Here is a 19035-nt window from a genome sequence, read left to right as displayed (position 1 = left end):
ATCCATCCATCCATCCATCCATCTATCCATCTATCCATCCATCCATCCAGATAGCTATATACCTAGATAAGTAGATAGCTATCCATCTATCTAATTGCTACCTCCGAAAAGATATAAGAATATCACACATGGATGATGATAGTTAAACAATCAAAACGATGCTAATATGTAAGGACATAAATCAAAATGGCTATTGGAACACAGATGTTTATGCTCACTTAAAATAAACATGTGACTAAAGGTTGATTGTTGAATAGATGATGAATTGCTCTTGTGTAAAATGCAACAATACAAAATGCAGCAGCATAGGCAATTATATGTACTCCTAGATGTTACACTTCTGGTCTGCAAGCTGCATTATTGCTAATTTGCTTCCAGATACAATCTAATTTTTGACCTATAAAATCCTTCATTGCATGGGATTGTGTTGTCTGAGGCACCATCACTGTCTCTCCTTTTGCGTAAGACATAGCAGAAAAGATATGCTGCTGGTTGCATCTCTCAGAGATTCTCAGGAAGTAGGCCTTTTTTGCCATGGCACCTGCCTTTTAGAATCTTTCATAGAATCTTTCCTACTCCTGCCTTCCAAAGTGAGGTTAGCTCCATCCCTCTTAATGTTCCACAAATCTTTGAAGAATTGACTATCTTACTAGCATGTAGGTCCCAAAGAGGGAGAGTTCTTCCTATGGCTCACTTAATCAGGTTAACACACTCCTCTTTCTTTTTTGCAGTTTTTATTAGTTTTAATATTTTTAATAATTATTTCTTTTATATGTGTTTATTTGTTTTCTTTTTTAATTAAATATTGTATGCCAGTCAGAGTGACTTTTTATGAAATGGACGCTTATATAAATATGATAATTAAATAAATACTAAGTCCCGCTAAAGATGAAGAAGAAAGCCAGTCAGTTTCTTTGATATAATTCTCAAGGAAAACATCAAGAACTGTTTTAGAACCCTGAATTTTGATTATAGGGAATCAGGGAATCTGTGGAAAAAAATCAAAGACGTTAAGGTTAGATATGAAAAGAGACAGCCAAAAAACAAGAAACAGAATAAAGGAAATGTCGAAAAAATAACAACAATGGAAATAGCAATAGCAATAGCAGTAGACTTATATACCGCTTCATAGGCCTTCAGGCCTCTCTAAGCGGTTTACAGAGAGTCAGCATATTGCCCCCAACAATCTGGGTCCTCATTTTACCCACCTCGGAAGGATGGAAGGCTGAGTCAACCCTGAGCCGGTGAGATTTGAACCGCTGAACTGCTGATCTAGCAGTAGCCTGCAGTGCTGCGTTTAACCACTGCGCCACCTTGGCTCATTGGAAATGCAATGAAGGTAAAGCTAACAAAACAAAAAAGATGTTAGGAAAGAGTAAAGAAAAATAACAGAAAGCTGTTACAAGAGACAAGCAGTATTACAAAGACATCAAAGATGGCAAAGATATAGAAAAACAAGATGTTCTTCCTAAAGATATCAGTACTCAGAAATAGATTCCAACCTCAAACTGGTTTACTAAAAGATGCTATTGGGTACATAGTAACTTGATTTCAAGAAAACTAAAACAAAAATGAAAGATATATACCATATTTTGGGAGTATAAGACACTCTGAAGTATAAGACGCACCTAGGTTTTGGGGAGGAAAACAATAAAAAAATCTGCCTCTGCCTTAATTTGCCTCCTTGCAGCAAACAACCTGTTTCAGTTTCAGTTTTGCCTGATTACCAAAAGGGAAAAAAATCTGCTCTGCCTCCCAGCAATTTGCCTTCTTGTAGCAAACAGCATGTTTCAGTTTCAAATTCAGCGCAGTCTGATTAGTACAAGCAACTGATTGTCAGTTGGATCGGCCTCCCAACGACCAGCTGTTTCCGATTGCAGGGATTGCCATAGACTATTGTCGTCACGTGCCCCATTTTCGGCCTCTGCGCACCCCATTTTCCACCTGTTCTGGGGATCAGGGATCGGAATGGGCAGAAAATAGGGCACATGGAGGCCAAAAATGGAGTGCGCGGAGGCAGCAATAGGCAATGACAATCCCTGCAGCCTGAGACAGCTGATAGTCAGGAGGCCAATTCAATCGACAATCAGCTGCTTATGCTAATCAAGCTATGCTGAAGTTGAAACTGAAAGGCTGTTTGCTGTTTGCTACAAGGAGTCAACTTGCCCAGAGACAAAGGCCAAAGGATGGAGGCTGGCGGATAGGCAGGCAGGACTATATTTGGTGTATAAGATTTTCACCCTCTTTTAGAGGGGAAAAAAGTGCATCTTATACTCTGAAAAATACAGTACTTAAATTGTGCATATTAAAGATGACAATATCCAAGAAACCTCAGAAGTTATTTTATATTTATAAACTGTCTGGTAATTGAAGTTGAAATTAGATCAATTCTTCTGTCATTACTGAGTCAGTGGCTAACAACAGAATAAGAAGAATCAATGAAGATTGTATCCAAACTATGCAAACAATCTTGGAGAACAACAAAATGGCCAATTGGAAAAGCTGCCTAGCGATATCAAGGAAAAGGAAACTTAACAGTGCAAACTATCAAAATGTATCTTTAATTTAACATGTTATAAAGTAATGTTTAAGATTGTCCAGTATAGATTAAAGCTCTACAGGTGAAAAGGGATGTCAGATGTTCAAACTGCCTTTAGAAAAGAGCAAAGAATTATTGCTCTGATATCATGGATAACTTATAAAATAAAATAACACCTAAAATAAATGTTTTATTGATTATAGAAAGGATTTGCTATAATATCAACCATGTCAAATGCTGGATTCTTTTTTTCTAAATAAATTCTTCATCTGAAACAGGCACACAAAACTAGAATTAAGTCCCATATTTGGCTCTAATATTTGTAAGATTAACAATACAGGCCTTAAGAGTCACTGATTTGATTTATGTGAGATTAATACTGGAGTATTAAATGTATTGTTTAAAATTAAATGCCAATGAAATTAAGGTGACTTGCAATTAATAAAGTTCAGCCAATGTTAATATGTTGCTGAATGTGAGAGATAATGAGCTATATATTTCAACCTGGTTTTATAATTTCCCCATACTTAGATTTCATATAATTAGGTTGTATATAGCATTAGCCACTCTTATTAATACATTTGCAATCTCTTTTACAAATATTCCATATTAATATAATCCTTTTATATATTTCTTTTTTCTTATGCTGTTTTTCTAATTAAAATTAGAATACTTGTATTTAATTAATAAGACAAAAGTTAGCTTATTCCATTCAAAAATATTTGTTTTCTATATCTATATCTATATCTATATCTATATCTATATCTATATCTATATCTATATCTATATCTATATCTATATCTATATCTCTATCTCTATCTCTATCTCTATCTCTATCTCTATCTCTATCTCTATCTCTATCTCTATCTCTATCTCTATATCTATCTCTATATCTATATCTATATCTATATCTCTATATCTATATCTATATCTATATCTATATCTATATCTATATCTATATCTATATATCTATATCTATATCTATATCTATATCTATATCTATATCTATATCTATATCTATATCTATATCTATATCTATATCTATATCTATATATCTATATCTATATCTATATCTATATCTATATCTATATCTATATCTATATCTATATCTATATCTATATCTATATCTATATCTATATCTATATCCATATCCATATCCATATCCCTATCCATACCCATCTCTATCTCTATCTCTATCTCTATCTCTATCTCTATCTCTATCTCTATCTCTATCTCTATCTCTATCTCTATCTCTATCTCTATCTCTATCTCTATCTCTATCTCTATCTCTATCTCTATCTCTATCTCTATCTCTATCTCTATCTCTATCTCTATCTCTATCTCTATCTCTATCTCTATCTCTATCTCTATCTCTATCTATCTATCTATCTATCTATCTATCTATCTATCTATCTTTCTTTCTTTCTTTCTTTCTTTATTTGGGAAGGGAAGATATTTTAGAATGTGTATTATTTTTTAATGCCAACAATGGAAACAGAATGCAGCGGTCTAATCTTCACAATAGTATTTAGAATAAAACACAACAAAAGGGATTAGTGCAAAAATAAGCAAGACCTAGATTGTTTTTCATCCTAGTTTTGCAGTTCCCAAACTCTTCTAGACTATGACACAAATTATTATTATTGGTTGTTTCATTAATTTTTAACAAATTAACAAACAAAATGACATTAAGCATTTACTAGTTAAAATAATCTTCAAATTATTTCCTAAAGTGATCCAAAGTGAAAAATTGCCAAAAGTTCTCCCCTACCCCTTTCTTAATAACACCTTCCTGAAATATCCTTTACATGAGAAATGGGTTCTAAGCAGGTTCCGTATTGGAACTGATACAGAACTTTAATTGGTTTGCTCAGTTTTGGAAACAAGATTTTGATCAAACAAATATTTGTTTTGATTTTTAAAATGCTTTTTTAAATAGAAAAAAATTGGCAGGGAGGTAGATTATGCAAATTGTATAAATGTTTATCTTCTTATGGAATCCTTGTTGCTCTCTGAGCTTGTTTTCTTACATGGTTAGGTAATACCTTTCAGACTAGAAGAAGTAGGGTTTGCTCTGTATTTATATACAATTGGATTGCCTTGTCAGTGTTGGTGGAAGGTTGTTTCTCCTTGGTAGTTCTTTGATTAGGCAGTTGTTTATTGCTTGTTTGATGTTGTTCCTGGTGTTAATTCATGCTAATCTAGTGGTTGATTGCTGACAAGGAGTTCTGATCTTTTTGTTACCTTTTAGCTTTCAGACTAGCATGAATTACCTTTTAGCTTTCAGACTAGCATGAATTAACACCAGACTTCCTGGTGTTAATTCATGCTAATCTAGTGGTTGATTGCTGACAAGGAGTTCTGATCTTTTTGTTACCTTTTAGCTTTTTAATTGTCTAATTCTATTGATTGTTAAATGTTGTTTATCTCAATGTGCCTATTGATGGTTCATTTGTTGGAGTATGATGCTTCCGTATACACTGCATAAGCTTCTGTTGTGACTCAGCAGTTCTGCTGAGAGTTTTTTCGGGATACAAAATTCAGTATGCAGCTGGGGCTTGTGGGAGGAGGTTTGTGGATAAAAGGACAGATGCTGCCATGCCCCAGTCGCTGGAGTCATTGTTCCTTCATGTGTTCCGTGTTTGGTAAAACATTGTTTGATTACTAATCGTGATTTATGCCTGTTATACTTGGAAAAGTGCTTTGGTATTTCATGTAAATCTGATCTGTGAAGACTGTGGAAGAACTGCTGCGTTTGTAAGAGCTTTTGTTTTGAACTCTTATCGGAGAGTTATGTTTATGTTATTTCTGGGCTCGAAGCCAGTTTGAACTGTAAACTGATAAAGAGAAAAGTCATTTTTTAGTTTGCCTGCCTGTGTTTGGTAACGAGCAATCAAGGGGGGGGGGGTCAGAACAGATTGACTCCAGCCCAAACAAGCCTTAATCTCAGTAATTATGGAACAACTCATGGGGGAGAATAGATTAATGGCGCAGCAGATTGCAATGTTGTCGGATCAAATTGTGCAGTTGCAGAGAGCTGCAACACCCCCCCCCAGCCAAGGAGGAAGTGCCCAATTGCCCTGCCAGATAAATATGATGGGCATTTGGCCATGTTTGCAGCATTCTTGGGACAATGCCAGCTGTTTATTAGCCTGAGAGCGGAGGACTTTCCCACTGACCGGACGAAGGTGGGATTCATGATCAGTTTGCTTTCAGGCACGGCTGCCCGGTGGGCCACGCCCTTGTTAGTGCAACAAAGCCCTCTGCTGAATGACTTTCAGGGCTTCTGCCAGCATTTCAAATGGATTTTTGAAGATCCGATAAAAGGGGAAACAGCTGCCAGAAGTTTGAAATCCTTGCAGCAGGGTACTGGATCATTGCAAGAATATGTGTCTGAATTCAGGCTACGTAGCCAAGATTCCACATGGAATGAACCTGCTTTAAAGGACATGTTCCAAGATGGATTGTCTGAGGCCTTGCTGGATGAACTGGCGAGGGTGGACAGGCCACCGACGTTCGACGCATTGGTCCACCTGTGTCTCCGGATAGACGCCCGGCTGCAGAGGTGAAGGCCTCGCCGGGTATTCCAGGAAACCACCAGCATGCCAGTTCAGCAAGAGACTGCAGTGGACTGGGAGGAGCCCATGGAGTTGGGTGCTGTCCGACCTCGGGTGTCACGGACAGAGATGGGTAGAAGACGTGCGGAGGGGTTGTGTTTTTACTGCGGGGATCTTGGACACTTGGCAGGGAGCTGCCCCAAGAAAAACAGGAGGGTTGCGCAGACTGCAGCCATCCCTCAGCAACGCACGATCAAGTTGGACAATCAGCATGTTGGTGTGGCTGTGATACCCCGTTCGCACAAGATAGCGTGTGTCCGGGGTGTGTGGAGTCTCAGGGTGGATGCCCTGCTGAGTAAAGTAAAGAACTCCGACCCTGCGAACTCGCTTCCACCTTGGACTGTTCTACCCATTGCAACCTGCGCTGCCGTTTGTCATCCCGGGAGCATGCAGTCTCTGGTACGGGATGTGCAGCGGGGTGACAACTGGGTGGAGCGACAAAAGGCGGAAGTGAGGCCGGCATCCCCATGGACTTTGGAAAAGGATCTTTTGAAGTGTCGGGACCAGCTTTATGTTCCCGCAGGGCACATCTGTCGACAGGTGCTCTCGCAGATTCATTGCACGTCTGCATCAAGACATTGGGGGTTTGTTCGGACGTTGTGATTGACCTCCTGTCAATTTTGGTGGCCTCATCTGAAAGATGATGTACGGAGGTGCGTGCAGTCATGTGCCCATTGTCATTGGGCCAGGTCTACAAAGAGAACTCCGCTGAGACTCCAGTCTTTGTCAACTACGGCTCCCGCAGCACTGGACTTTGTCTCTGGGTTCCCGGTGGGGTGCTGGGGTCTTGAACCGTGTTCTGGGGGGGCCATCACCAACCCGTCTGGGCTGTACCCCAAACATCAAAACTGGGGGAAAGGCTCTGCAGGAGGGGATTGCGTGGTGGCTTGGCCAAAGTCGGTAGAGGTGCCAACAACCTCTGATGGAAAGGGGGCTGGTGGGTCGGCCTTGCAGAAGGTGGAGGACCCTGGACAGGGTGTTAAGGCTTGGCCAAAGTCGGTAGAGTTGCCGTCAACCTCCGATGGAAAGGGGGTTGGTGGATTGGCCTTGCAGAGGGTGGAGGACCCTAAACAGGGAATGAAGGATCGGCCACAGTCAGTAGAGCGGCCGTCAACCTCTGACAGTAGGGGGGGTGAGTCGGGCTTGTGGAGGATGGATGTCCCTGGATGGGGTGTCGACGCCGGGAAGGGCGGAAGGAAACAAGGTGGCCACTGGATACCGAAAGAGTTCCGATTCAAGGGGGCTATACCTCCAGAGGTTTGGGATTCATGAAAAAGGCACCAAGGGAAATGGGTGCGGTTCATCTTGGGGACACGTCATCCCGACCATCGGACTCCGGGGGAAGGGCCCTGCGATGGGGGATAGTGTTGTGACTCAGCAGTTCTGCTGAGAGTTTTTTCGGGATACAAAATTCAGTATGCAGCTGGGGCTTGTGGGAGGAGGTTTGGGGATAAAAGGACAGATGCTGCCACGCCCCAGTCGCTGGAGTCATCGTTCCTTCGTGTGTTCCGTGTTTGGTAAAACATTGTTTGATTACTAATCGTGATTTATGCCTGTTATACTTGGAAAAGTGCTTTGGTATTTCATGTAAATCTGATCTGTGAAGACTGTGGAAGAACTGCTGCATTTGTAAGAGCTTTTGTTTTGAACTCTTATCGGAGAGTTATGTTTATGTTATTTCTGGGCTTGAAGCCAGTTTGAACTGTAAACTGATAAAGAGAAAAGTCATTTTTTAGTTTGCCTGCCTGTGTTTGGTAACGAGCCGTCAAGGAGGGGTCAGAACACGCTTCCATATATCTTCCTACTCTCTTCTTTATGGTTTCTTTTTCTCTTCTCAAAATTGAAATTAGCTACTGTAAATGTACTTTATGCTATAGGTATGTTTCTCTTATACATTACTGTCTTTACAATCAATAATTGAAGAAGCCATTTATAATCCTGTCTGGAAAGAATTTACGAAAGAGGCTTTGGTATTGTATATAGTAAGATTCAACATTACAATTATCCATTTCTTTTCTTTGATGGACAAGATAGATGAGATGGTGGTGAACTTATTCATGTCTAATTAGAGGAAGTTGAAGTGCATTTTCTGTAATGGGGAGGACTACCTCATAAGCAATAAATTAAATGTGTAAAAGGATTTATGTAAAATGTTGCTCAAAATAAATGGTATTTATATAGTTCTTAACTAAGTCATAGGAGTTAATGACCATGGCAAAGTTTATTTTACAGAAAAGAACTAAACTGAAAATAAAATTAGGAAATATGGAGAGAATCTATCTCAATATAGGAAAATAGAATGTGGAAAATATTATTTTGCATGTTGAATTTGATAAATGTAACAGTGCATTGTCGGATTCCTATTATCATGAATTTTTCATTCGGCAGAATAAAAATGTTTTGATATTTGAGCCCTGAATTATTCTTTATATTTTTATACCCCCCCCTCTATTTCTGCCAATAAATAAAAAGCAAGAAGGACGAGGGTGTAGCAGAATATTCCAATGTCTTCTTCATTGTAGTAGAAACAAATAAACAAAAAAAAGCATATTGCATATTGCTGATTTATGATATGGTCATTAATTAAATCTTATCTGTCAGATATTCATTAATCTTTAGGCAGTGCAGTTCCATCATTGTAATTGCTGGAATTAAATGTCATAAATAAATATGGTTCATTTCCTATAATCCATTATAGCAATCTTGATCATACAATGAGTGATTAGTTACACTGCCTTTTAAATTAATAAATATAACATTATTTCAAATGTTATACTTGCAAAAGAAAGAAAAATGTTTTTTCAACACTTGTTGCAAAAAATGGTTAAAGTAATACAATAATTGTTGCTTCATAAACTTTTATAACATTAACAGTGTTTTGGAGGTTCTTAATGTATTGGGAAGTCATAAATCTCATTATTAAAAATAATTTTAAAAAAACCTACTTTTATTCGTAATGTAGTATTTTAATTTAGGGTAATAAAAAATCTGTGATACTGAAGAATTGTATTCATGATGATACTGTAATACATCTTACCTTGTTTATGTGTTATACTGTATATGAGTGTATACCTATAATGACTTAACTTAATTTTTACCAAGAATAGAAAGTCAATAATAGACATATTGTATTTATTCAAATAAATCATGAAGAACGTTTAGGGTCATTTTACCTTACGTGTTTTATAAAGACTTGTCTTATATTCATTTATTTTCATAATTTCTAAATGCCATACAATTGTAATTTATGCATATTTAAAAATTGCTTACCTAAATTTTCTGATCTGTTTGTTGGAAATTTTCTTCATTTCAAAGAAATTATACTCAATAAATTATTTATGATTTTTTTTAGAATACTGTGGATTCTGCCTAATTAATCATATCCTTTTTTCTTTATAACAAGGTTGCATTTGAATGAATGAACATCTTACTTTGGAGACATGGTTTAATGACATTAATTAAAAAGATTAATTAGTAAAAAGTTGCATTTGCCTCTCTTGAAATATTGGAGTATACGAAGAACAGTCAAATATACTGTATGCTCATTATGGTTTTATCAAAATTTTCTATCCAACCAAATTTTAATATTGAGATCTATGAATACTTAACTATTTGCAACAATTCCACATTAAAAATAAGCGATAAACCCAGACAGAATAGTGATTGTAAATTAATTATGTGGCAATTATATTTGTTTATTTATTTTATTTAAATAACTTATATGGCAATCTATCTCATATAATGAGATGGCTCACAACTACCAGTAAAAACAAGAATAAAAATAAAACTACCTTTCCTACCAGTCACCAGCCCAACCATTTTATTACCTTCAACCCCCATCGTAGTGCAACATTGGGGGAAGGGACAATCTTTGTGCCCTTTCAGCCTAAAATCAGTGTTTCTCAACCTCAATCACTTCAAGATGTCTAGGCTTCAACTCCCAGAATTTGATAGTCAGCCACGCTGAAGTCCAGAGGGTAGCGGGAGGGAGATAAACATTTGTAAAAGTTTTTTTTTTTCAAAATTTTCAATAAAAAAAAAGATCACGTGAAGTGTTAATACCACTTTATATGCCTTGGTAAAGCCACACTTGGAATACTGCATTCAGTTTTGGTCACCACGATGTAGAAAAGATGTGGAGACTCTAGAAAGAGTGCAGAGAAGAGCAACAAAGATGATTAGGGGACTGGAGATTAAAACATATGAAGAACGGTTGCAGGAACTTGGTATGTCTAGTTTAAGAGAAAGAAGGACTAGGGGAGACATGATAGCAGTGTTCCAAAATCTCAGGGGTTGCCACAAAGAAGAGGGAGTCAAACTATTATCCAAGGCATCTGAGTGTAGAACAAGAAGCAATGGTGGAAACTAATCAAGGAGAGAAGCAACTTAGAACTGAGGAGAAATTTCCTGACAGTTAGAACAATTAATCAGTGGAACAGCTTGCCTCCAGAAATTGTGAATGCCCCAACACTGGAAGTCTTTAAGAATATGTTGGATAGCCATTGGTCTGAAATGGTATAGGGTTTCCTGCCTAGGCAGGGGGTTGGACTAGAAGACCTCCAAGGTACCTTCCAACTCTGCTAAATAAAGAATATAAAGAATAAAATCTGTGTATTATAATTAGATATTTTCAAGATGTTGCCATTTTATGATTAATAGTTTTACACAGTTATAATTAAGGACATGAAGTAGATGGAATTTCCCATATTAGTTTTCATCTGCTATAGCAGGAGTGTCAAACTGGCCGCCCGCAGGCTGGATGCATCACACACAGGGCACATGCACCACAGATCAGTGAGGGAAAAACATTGTGATACACCATGTGACATGTGTGTTATACTATATCTGCTATAGAGCCATGGTGGTGCAGTGGTTATAATGGAGTACAGCAGGCTAATTCTGCTGACTGCCATCAGTTTGATCCTGACTGGTTTAAGATGGACTCAGCCTTCCATCCTTCGGAGGTCGGTAAAATGATGACACAGATTGTTAAGGACAATATGCTGACTCTGTAGACTGCTTAGAGCCTGGTGTAAGTACTATGAAGCCATATATGTGTCTAAGTGCTATCCATTGCTCTAAAGAGATCATCAGTTTCACAACCAGAATGGATCAACATATCATATATAGCCTCACCAGTATAATCTACCAATTACTAAAGATATTCTTGCTACTTTATGTAGTCTTTATGATATTCCCTTGTTTTTTCAAGGACTGCCAAAAATAATGACAAGATTTTTATGATAATTGAATATTAATTTTAACAAAATTAAAATAAGAGAGAATTAAATAAACTATTTTGGGGTTAAAAAGTCCCAAATGGGTCTAGTGTGCAATTAAATTAACTTTTTTTAAATAACACAGTTAGTGATGTATACATAAAATAAAATTTAAAAATACAGAAGGTGACCTATATTATATTTATAACTGTCACAATTAATATGGAACTGAGCATTAATGGTTACAAAGATTGGTTTTGATGTATATTGTGGATTGCCAACATCATTATAGCAAAAACATTAAAAGCCAGCTTATTACGTTGCCTGTAGGAAAAAGAAGAAGATTGCAAGCAAGCTTAATGGTGATATCTCAAACAGAAAGAAGTGCAATATTTTCAACTAATACCAAAATTTGTGTTTTCTAGATTTCAGTTAATGTACTCATTGGTTCTGCAAGAAAATCTTTCTAAATCTCATATTACAAAAACAGTAAAATCAGTAAAGGATGTCTTCAACTCAACCTGGCTTTTCCGGCAGGCCTGGGGGTGATGAGTTCCCTCACCTCTCAACATGTATGGTTGTGCGACTGTTGTCTACTTTTATTATTTGTATTTTGTCTTTTATGTTCCCCCCCTTTTTCCCCCTTGAATTGTTCGCCGCCCTGAGTCCTCCCGGAGAAGGGCGGCATACAAATAATAAAATACAATACAATACAACCTGAAAAAATCAAATTAAATAAAAACTAACATTAATATTACTAGAAAATGTAAATGCAACATTAGCATTGCAAGAGAAGTAAAGAAGAAGCAAGGTACTGAAAGCAAGAAAAAGTGGTTAAGCTAAAACTGCAGATATAGGAAATATGAATAAATAGAATATAAATATATTTATATTCTATTTATAGACTGAATTGGATATTAATCTTAATCTAGAAACTCAGTTTTATGAACCACTATTGGTCCGAAAGTGCAGGAAGGAATAGAATAGAGAAGTAAGCTATTTTAGAAAGAGATACACAGTTAACTTTGTCACAGTTGGAGACAAGAAAAGAAGAAAAAAGGTTTTGGGAACCAGCAGAATGGGAAATCTGTCCTATCTGAATGTAGGAGGAGACAATCTTGATAAAGGAATTCAAGAACTTTTATATGACAAAAAAGACTTTAAATGAAATCTCAGTCTTAGAAAAGTAGTAAGCAGAGGTGGTATTGGGACGGTTCTTACCAGTTTGGATGAACCAGTAGTGGCTGCTGTTGGAGGCTCCGCCCACCCACACCCCACCCTGATGTAATGCGCATGTGCAGAAGGTAGCATGTGTGAGTGTGCTCACATTTGCAAACCGGTAGCAAAGGTAAGTGAATCCCACCACTGGTAGTAAGCATAAGAAAGTTATTTTTAAAAGGATTCAATATAAGAAACATCAGAGGAAATCTCTGGCAGCCTTTTAAGATCCTGTTATTATGCTGAAGAAACTATCTTTTCATAAATAATAACATACAATGCCATTAGTAGAGGGCATTTCCTGACTTGGTCTACCTTAAGAGATTGACATAGCAAGACTAAGAAAAAAAAGCACAAGACATTTCTTCCAGCAGCATTTTTCCCAGACATGGTTCTATTCTTCGCAGTCAGTGAAAGAAATTGGAAATCAGATTTGGAATAGAAAGAGTTTAGATGTATTTGGTTGACACCATGGCAAATATGTGACAAGGAAATCTGGCAATTTCATTGCTGAGCAAATTGCCCATTGGAGTGTCTTGTGAAAATTTAAGATCTGAAGAGCCAAGGAAAAACAGATTGGACACCAAACTCAGAAACTAAGCAATCAGAGAAGGACATAAAACTTTTTCTTAAGTTCTTTTTCTGTGAGCACTTTCCAAGGGCAAGGAGATAATTAGTTTGAATATATATTGACCTTGTGAAATAGATGGCACCTTTAAAGATACTGTTCAGTCTAATATGCAAAAGGGGAGATAAACTGCTAGTTTTGGACAAACCTTCCTGCGGGGCATATCTTTCTATGTGATTCTTCAATTCTTTTGCAACCAATAGGATTCCATGTATCTTCATATAGGTATATATTTTATATTTAAGAGTATTATGACATTGTGGAAAATCACATGAAAATTCACAGCTCTGAAAAAGTGGTTGAACCTTGCCAGATCATATGTACTGTTGCTCATGAAATCTTACTTGATTTAAATATTTTCCTATTTTATCCTCGTTTGCTTCTTCCCAACATGAACATCAATTCATGTAAGTATATAGACTCTTTTTAATATATCCATATCCTTATTAAAAATAAAAATGAATATGATGCAATGCTTTTTATTGCATCAGCTAAAACAATAATTATCTCTCTGAGTCAACAGGAAGTTCTCCAGCTGGACAGATGTGGGGTGGGGGGCTCTTAAGAGTCAGATATGAACCCTGTCTGACAATCCAATTCTGAGATTCTTTTGAATCTGAACCCCCACTGGAGGTGGGGGCGAAGAAGGGCAGCATCTCATCAAACCCTGAGGAAAGCAACAGATCCCTCGTGGGTTAGATATTTGCCTATGAATTGGTGTCGAAGTGGCAGTCATCATGGCTAACAAGATGCTGCCTTTTTGTCAAGCAAATGAAGCAGGCAGTTACTAGGACAGATGATAGGCCCGGTAAGAGAATTTATTTAACCCACAACTATAAATTAAATCTGGAGAAGGCAAAGAAATCTTGAGAACATAAATAAGACTGATGGTCAGATCAGGACTTTTTTTCCCCAGAGAAAGGAAGAAAGGAAGGTGGAGGGTTGTAAACCCCCCCCCCCCGAAGTTCTTTGTTTGAAACACTTTTGAACAGAAGAATAGAAAGCAGAGAACCCACCCAGTTATAAACTCTAAATTTTCTTTTGGATCTTAAACAGAAGCCAATTTGTTTGAATACTTTCCAGCTAATATAACCAAGAAAAAAAAAGCATGTACTCTTACTGATAACAACTTAACCTTGACTGAAGTTGGAAAAGCAGAGGCAGAGAAAAACTCATGGCTGATTACAAACTTATTATAAATTATTTATTTTGAGCAGTGATTGAAGCAAAGAATAAATATCGGACCTGGGAACTATGAAATATTTTTTTTCTCGTCTCCTCTCTCCTCTTTTTTTTCTTTCTGCAGAGGATTAAGATGGCGTTAGCTTCTCTACCAGTTTCAAAGTAGATGGATCTTAAACAGAAGCCAATACTTTTATGTTGTTTGAATTATTTCCAGCTAATATAACCAAGAAAAAACAAAACACCCTCTTACTGATAACGGACAACCTAACCTCGACTGTGCGAGAAGTTTTAATTAATCAACTGCCATAAATCAGAATTTGGAAAAGCAGAGGCAGAGAAAAACTTTTGGCTGATTACAAACTTATTATAAGTGATTTATTTTGAGCAGTGATTGAAGCAAAGAATAAGTATTGGACCTGGGAATTATGAAGGGGTTTTTTTCCTCTCTTCTCCTCTTTCTTCTTTTTTCTTGCTGTGAAGGATCAAGATGGTGTTAGCTTCTCTTCCGGTTTCAAAGTAGAGGGATTAATTAAACTTAAGGTGGACTGGAATTTTAAAATAGGATTTGTACAACTAACTGCAATCTTGGAACTGGATATCAAGGAAGAACAAAAGACTAAGATGGCCCCCATTACTTTTTTTCACAGCAATTGAAGTAGATAAATTTGAATTTTGATTTTTTTAAAAATAATCTTTATTGGTTATACATTTTTTTTAAGAATAAGACATACAAATACAATACAACTTTAAACATACAAACCCCCCCCTCTCCTCCCCCTGTGGTGACAGTCATTCACAGCCCAACTTTTTTTTTCTTCCTCATTGTTTAGTCTCTAACCAGCATCTTCTCGTTACAAAGTTCAGGGATCTATTACAATACCCATGTTCAGTTTTAGTTCCCATTGTTAACAACTGCTATTTAATTTTCCACATTTTAAGTCCCTGCTGTTCTCCTTGTCGCCCACATATGCCATAGGTTCCAGCTAAGATAATGTTCCATTTCTCCTTTGTCCCTCAGCCAACCCGTCATTCTGTCCATTTCTGCACATTCATAAATCTTTTTAATTATGGCATCTTCCGATGGTATGGTAGTAGATTTCCAAAATTGCGCATAGGTTATTCTTGCGGCCACAATTATATGTAGGCTCAAATGCCATATAGATTTACTCATGTTTTCTGGTTTTATGCTTAGTAAAAAATTCTCGAGTTTCCATTCCATGCTTGCCCCGGTAACCTCTTTTAGCCAGTTTTGAATCCTTCTCCAGTATTTCATGGCCTCAGTACAAGACCACCAAATATGGTAGAATGTGCCATCCCTTCTTCCACATTTCCAACACAGTGGAGATAACCCAGGAAACATTTTGGCTAACCTCATTGGGGGGAGGTGCCATCTATAAGCCATCTTGTACATGTTTTCTTTAAATGCTGTAGATATTGTAAGTTTAATAGTCTTACTCCATAGATCCCACCATTTGCCCATTTCAATCTCATAGCCAAAGTTTATCTCCCATGTTATTAGAAGGCTTTTATCCATCTCTTTTTTAGCATCTTGACAGGTCAAAAATTGATAAATCTTCGATAGCATTTTCTTATTTCCGCCAAACAAAATCTTTTCTAGCCCCTGAGGGTTTGGGTAGATCCAAAACCATACCTTATCACTTTTAAACCTATTTCTAATCTATAAATATTCCCACCATTCCAGATTCCTGCCCTGCTGCTCTAATTCCATCTTCGTTTTCATGTTGCCATCTTTTGTCATAATGTCTTTATATATTATGTTTTTTGTCCAATTAAATACACTGGGATGTGTTAAGGCCTCCAACGGTGCCAACCAGCACAGAACCCTAAGATAGTACTTTTTCCTCATCTTTTCCCACACCCCCATCAAAATCTTCCGAATATAATATCCCATGAAGTACCTATGGGGGTATCTCTTTCTTGCCAGAGGGAGGCATGCCATCACTGGGGGAGGTCATGTCCCTCTATAGCCAATAGGCACCTTCTACTCAATGTCACCCAATCCTTCACCCATGTTATAATTGCTGCATTATAATATGCTTCCCAGTTGGGTACTCCGAAGCCTCCCAGTTCTTTTATGTTTTTGCAACGTTTGGGCTTTAATTCATGCTTTCTTGCCTTGCCATATAAATCAAGCCACTATTGTCTTCAAGGATTTAAAAAAAAATTTGTCCAATTTAGTCGGTGCCGTTTGAAACAAAAACAAAAATTTCGGTAGTACATGTATCTTAACTGTCGCAATCCTGCCCATCAAAGACAGTTGTTTACCACTCCAATTAGTCATATCCTTAGATACCTGTTGTAGTAATTTCATATAATTATCTACCTTGATAGAGGAACATCTCTCCATGAGCCAAATTCCCAAGTATTGTATTTTATGGGCCATGTTAATCCCTAACAGGCTTTGTACTTCCCTTTTCTGGTTCAAAGTCGTATTCTTAATTAACAGTTTTGTCTTCTCTTTATTTATACATAACCCCGCTATCATACTGTACTCTTCTATTTTACGTAAAAGTTGTATCCCAGAAGCTATAGGATCCTCCAGAATAAAAACAAGGTCGTCGGCAAAAGCCTGGACCTGAAATTCCTGAGCTTTAGCTCGTAACCCTTTAATTTGTATATCACTCCTCACTATTCTAAGAAGGGGTTCTAATGTAAGGATAAACAGTAGGGGGGATAATGGGCATCTTTGTCTTGTGCCTTTACCAATCTCAATATCACCCACCTCTTCTCCATTTACCAATAATGTCGCAGTTTGTCGTACATAAAGTACCTGAACTGCGTTTAAGAAATTTTCTCCAAACTTCATATTTTCTAATTGTGACAACATAAACTTCCAATTTACCCGATCAAAAGCCTTTTGTGCGTCAAGAAACATAAAGGCCACTTGTTTGTCCAGCCGGGCTTCACAATATTCTAAGGCATCCAAAATAATTCTAACTAAATTATCTTTCAAATGCCTTGATGACAGGAAGCTGTTCTGATCAGGGTGTATAAATTTGCTAAGGAAGAATTTAAGTCTATCTGCCAGTATAGCTGCAAAGATTTTATAATCCACATTCAAAAGTGAAATGGGCCTATAGTTTTTAATTTGGGTACGGTCAGCTCCAGCTTTAGGCAAAAGGGTTATATAGGCCTCAGCCCACGATTTTGGTGCGATAGAATCCATCAAGACAGCATTAAATATTACAATCATCTCTTGTCCTAAGATTTCAAAAAAAGTTTTATAGATTTCAACTGGCAAACCATCCATGCCAGGAGTTTTGTTGTTTTCCATTTTTTTGACTGCCTTTTCTAATTCATCTATTGTTATCTTTTGGTTTAGTACCCCTTTCATTTCATTTGAGATCTTAGATAGATTTGCATTATCTAAAAATTCCTTAATTTGGTCCTCAGAAATTTCCTCCCTACTATATGAAAAAAAACTTGAATAATTACCTGTTTCTCCCCCTTGGTTTCTACTAATTCCCCTTTACTATTCTGCAGTTGAGCTATATGTCTATTCTCTCTTTCTTTCTGAAGTCTATAAGAGAGCCAATGACCCGGTTTGTTAGCATGCTCAAAAAAGTTTTGCTTAATCCCCCTAAGTCTCCGATCAACATCATCCTGGTATAGAAGAGATATCCCATGCTTAATTCTAGCCATTTCTTCTTTTTTCTTATCATCTAGTGGGTCCTGTTGCAAGGCTTTTTCCACCACCTCCAATTTGGCTACCCATTTTGCCCTCTCTTCTAATTTTTTCCTCTGTGTACCTATTGTATATTTAATAGCTAGGCCCCTCACATAAGCCTTGGCCATATCCCAAAGCATTTGTTACTCCCTTCCTATTTTCTTCAAAAAAAAAAAAAAAACCTCATTTCCTTTTTAAACATTTGTTGAAATTCTTGTTCTTTCACTATCTCTGTATTCATCATCCACCTTCTCTTCCTCCCCTGCCTTACTCCTTTCCACACCAGTAAGAGTGGATTATGATCGGCCCGGGTATTAACCCTGATTGCTGCTTCCTTAATCAGATCCCCAATTTCTGGTGTCAACCAAACCATGTTGATCCTAGAACAGGATTGATGTCTATGTGAAAAGAAAGTAAATTTTTGTTTCTGTGGGTGGAGTTCATGCCATACATCCTTTAATTCATATTCCTCCCTCATGTCTTCAAAAGTTTTGGGGAGAGCTCTCCTCCTTTCTCTTAATTTCCCCCCCTTTTGGATGTTTCCTGGGTTATAGTCCATTGTCTTATCTGCCACAGCGTTATAATCAGCGTTACATTATAATATGGTGACACATATGTGGTCATAGCCTAACTCTGCAATGTTTTGATGCAACTTTCTAAAAAAGGTACTTTGATTATCGTTTGGCGCGTATATGACTTGGACTTACTTGGACTTAATCTACGTAAATGTCAACGTCCACAAGGCAGTGACCGTTGCATTGTGAAGGCCAGGGGCAGAACGTCACGGATTACAGAGTTGTTTATCCGTGTGTTGTCCTCCCATTGGGTTCTCAGCTTGTTTCATGGTTCCGTCGCCACGGGAACCAACACTCCCCATTTATCCGGGCTTGTGACCAGCTATGGTTTCCCATAGGCTGGGTTCGCGTATATGACTACCAGCA

This window comes from Thamnophis sirtalis, unplaced genomic scaffold (genome assembly GCF_051295495.1).
Source record: "Thamnophis sirtalis isolate CommonGarterSnake01/CBP01778 unplaced genomic scaffold, rThaSir2_p1.2 scaffold_10, whole genome shotgun sequence".
In the NCBI taxonomy this organism is placed as follows: domain Eukaryota; kingdom Metazoa; phylum Chordata; class Lepidosauria; order Squamata; family Natricidae; genus Thamnophis; species Thamnophis sirtalis.
This window is presented reverse-complemented; position numbering follows the sequence as displayed.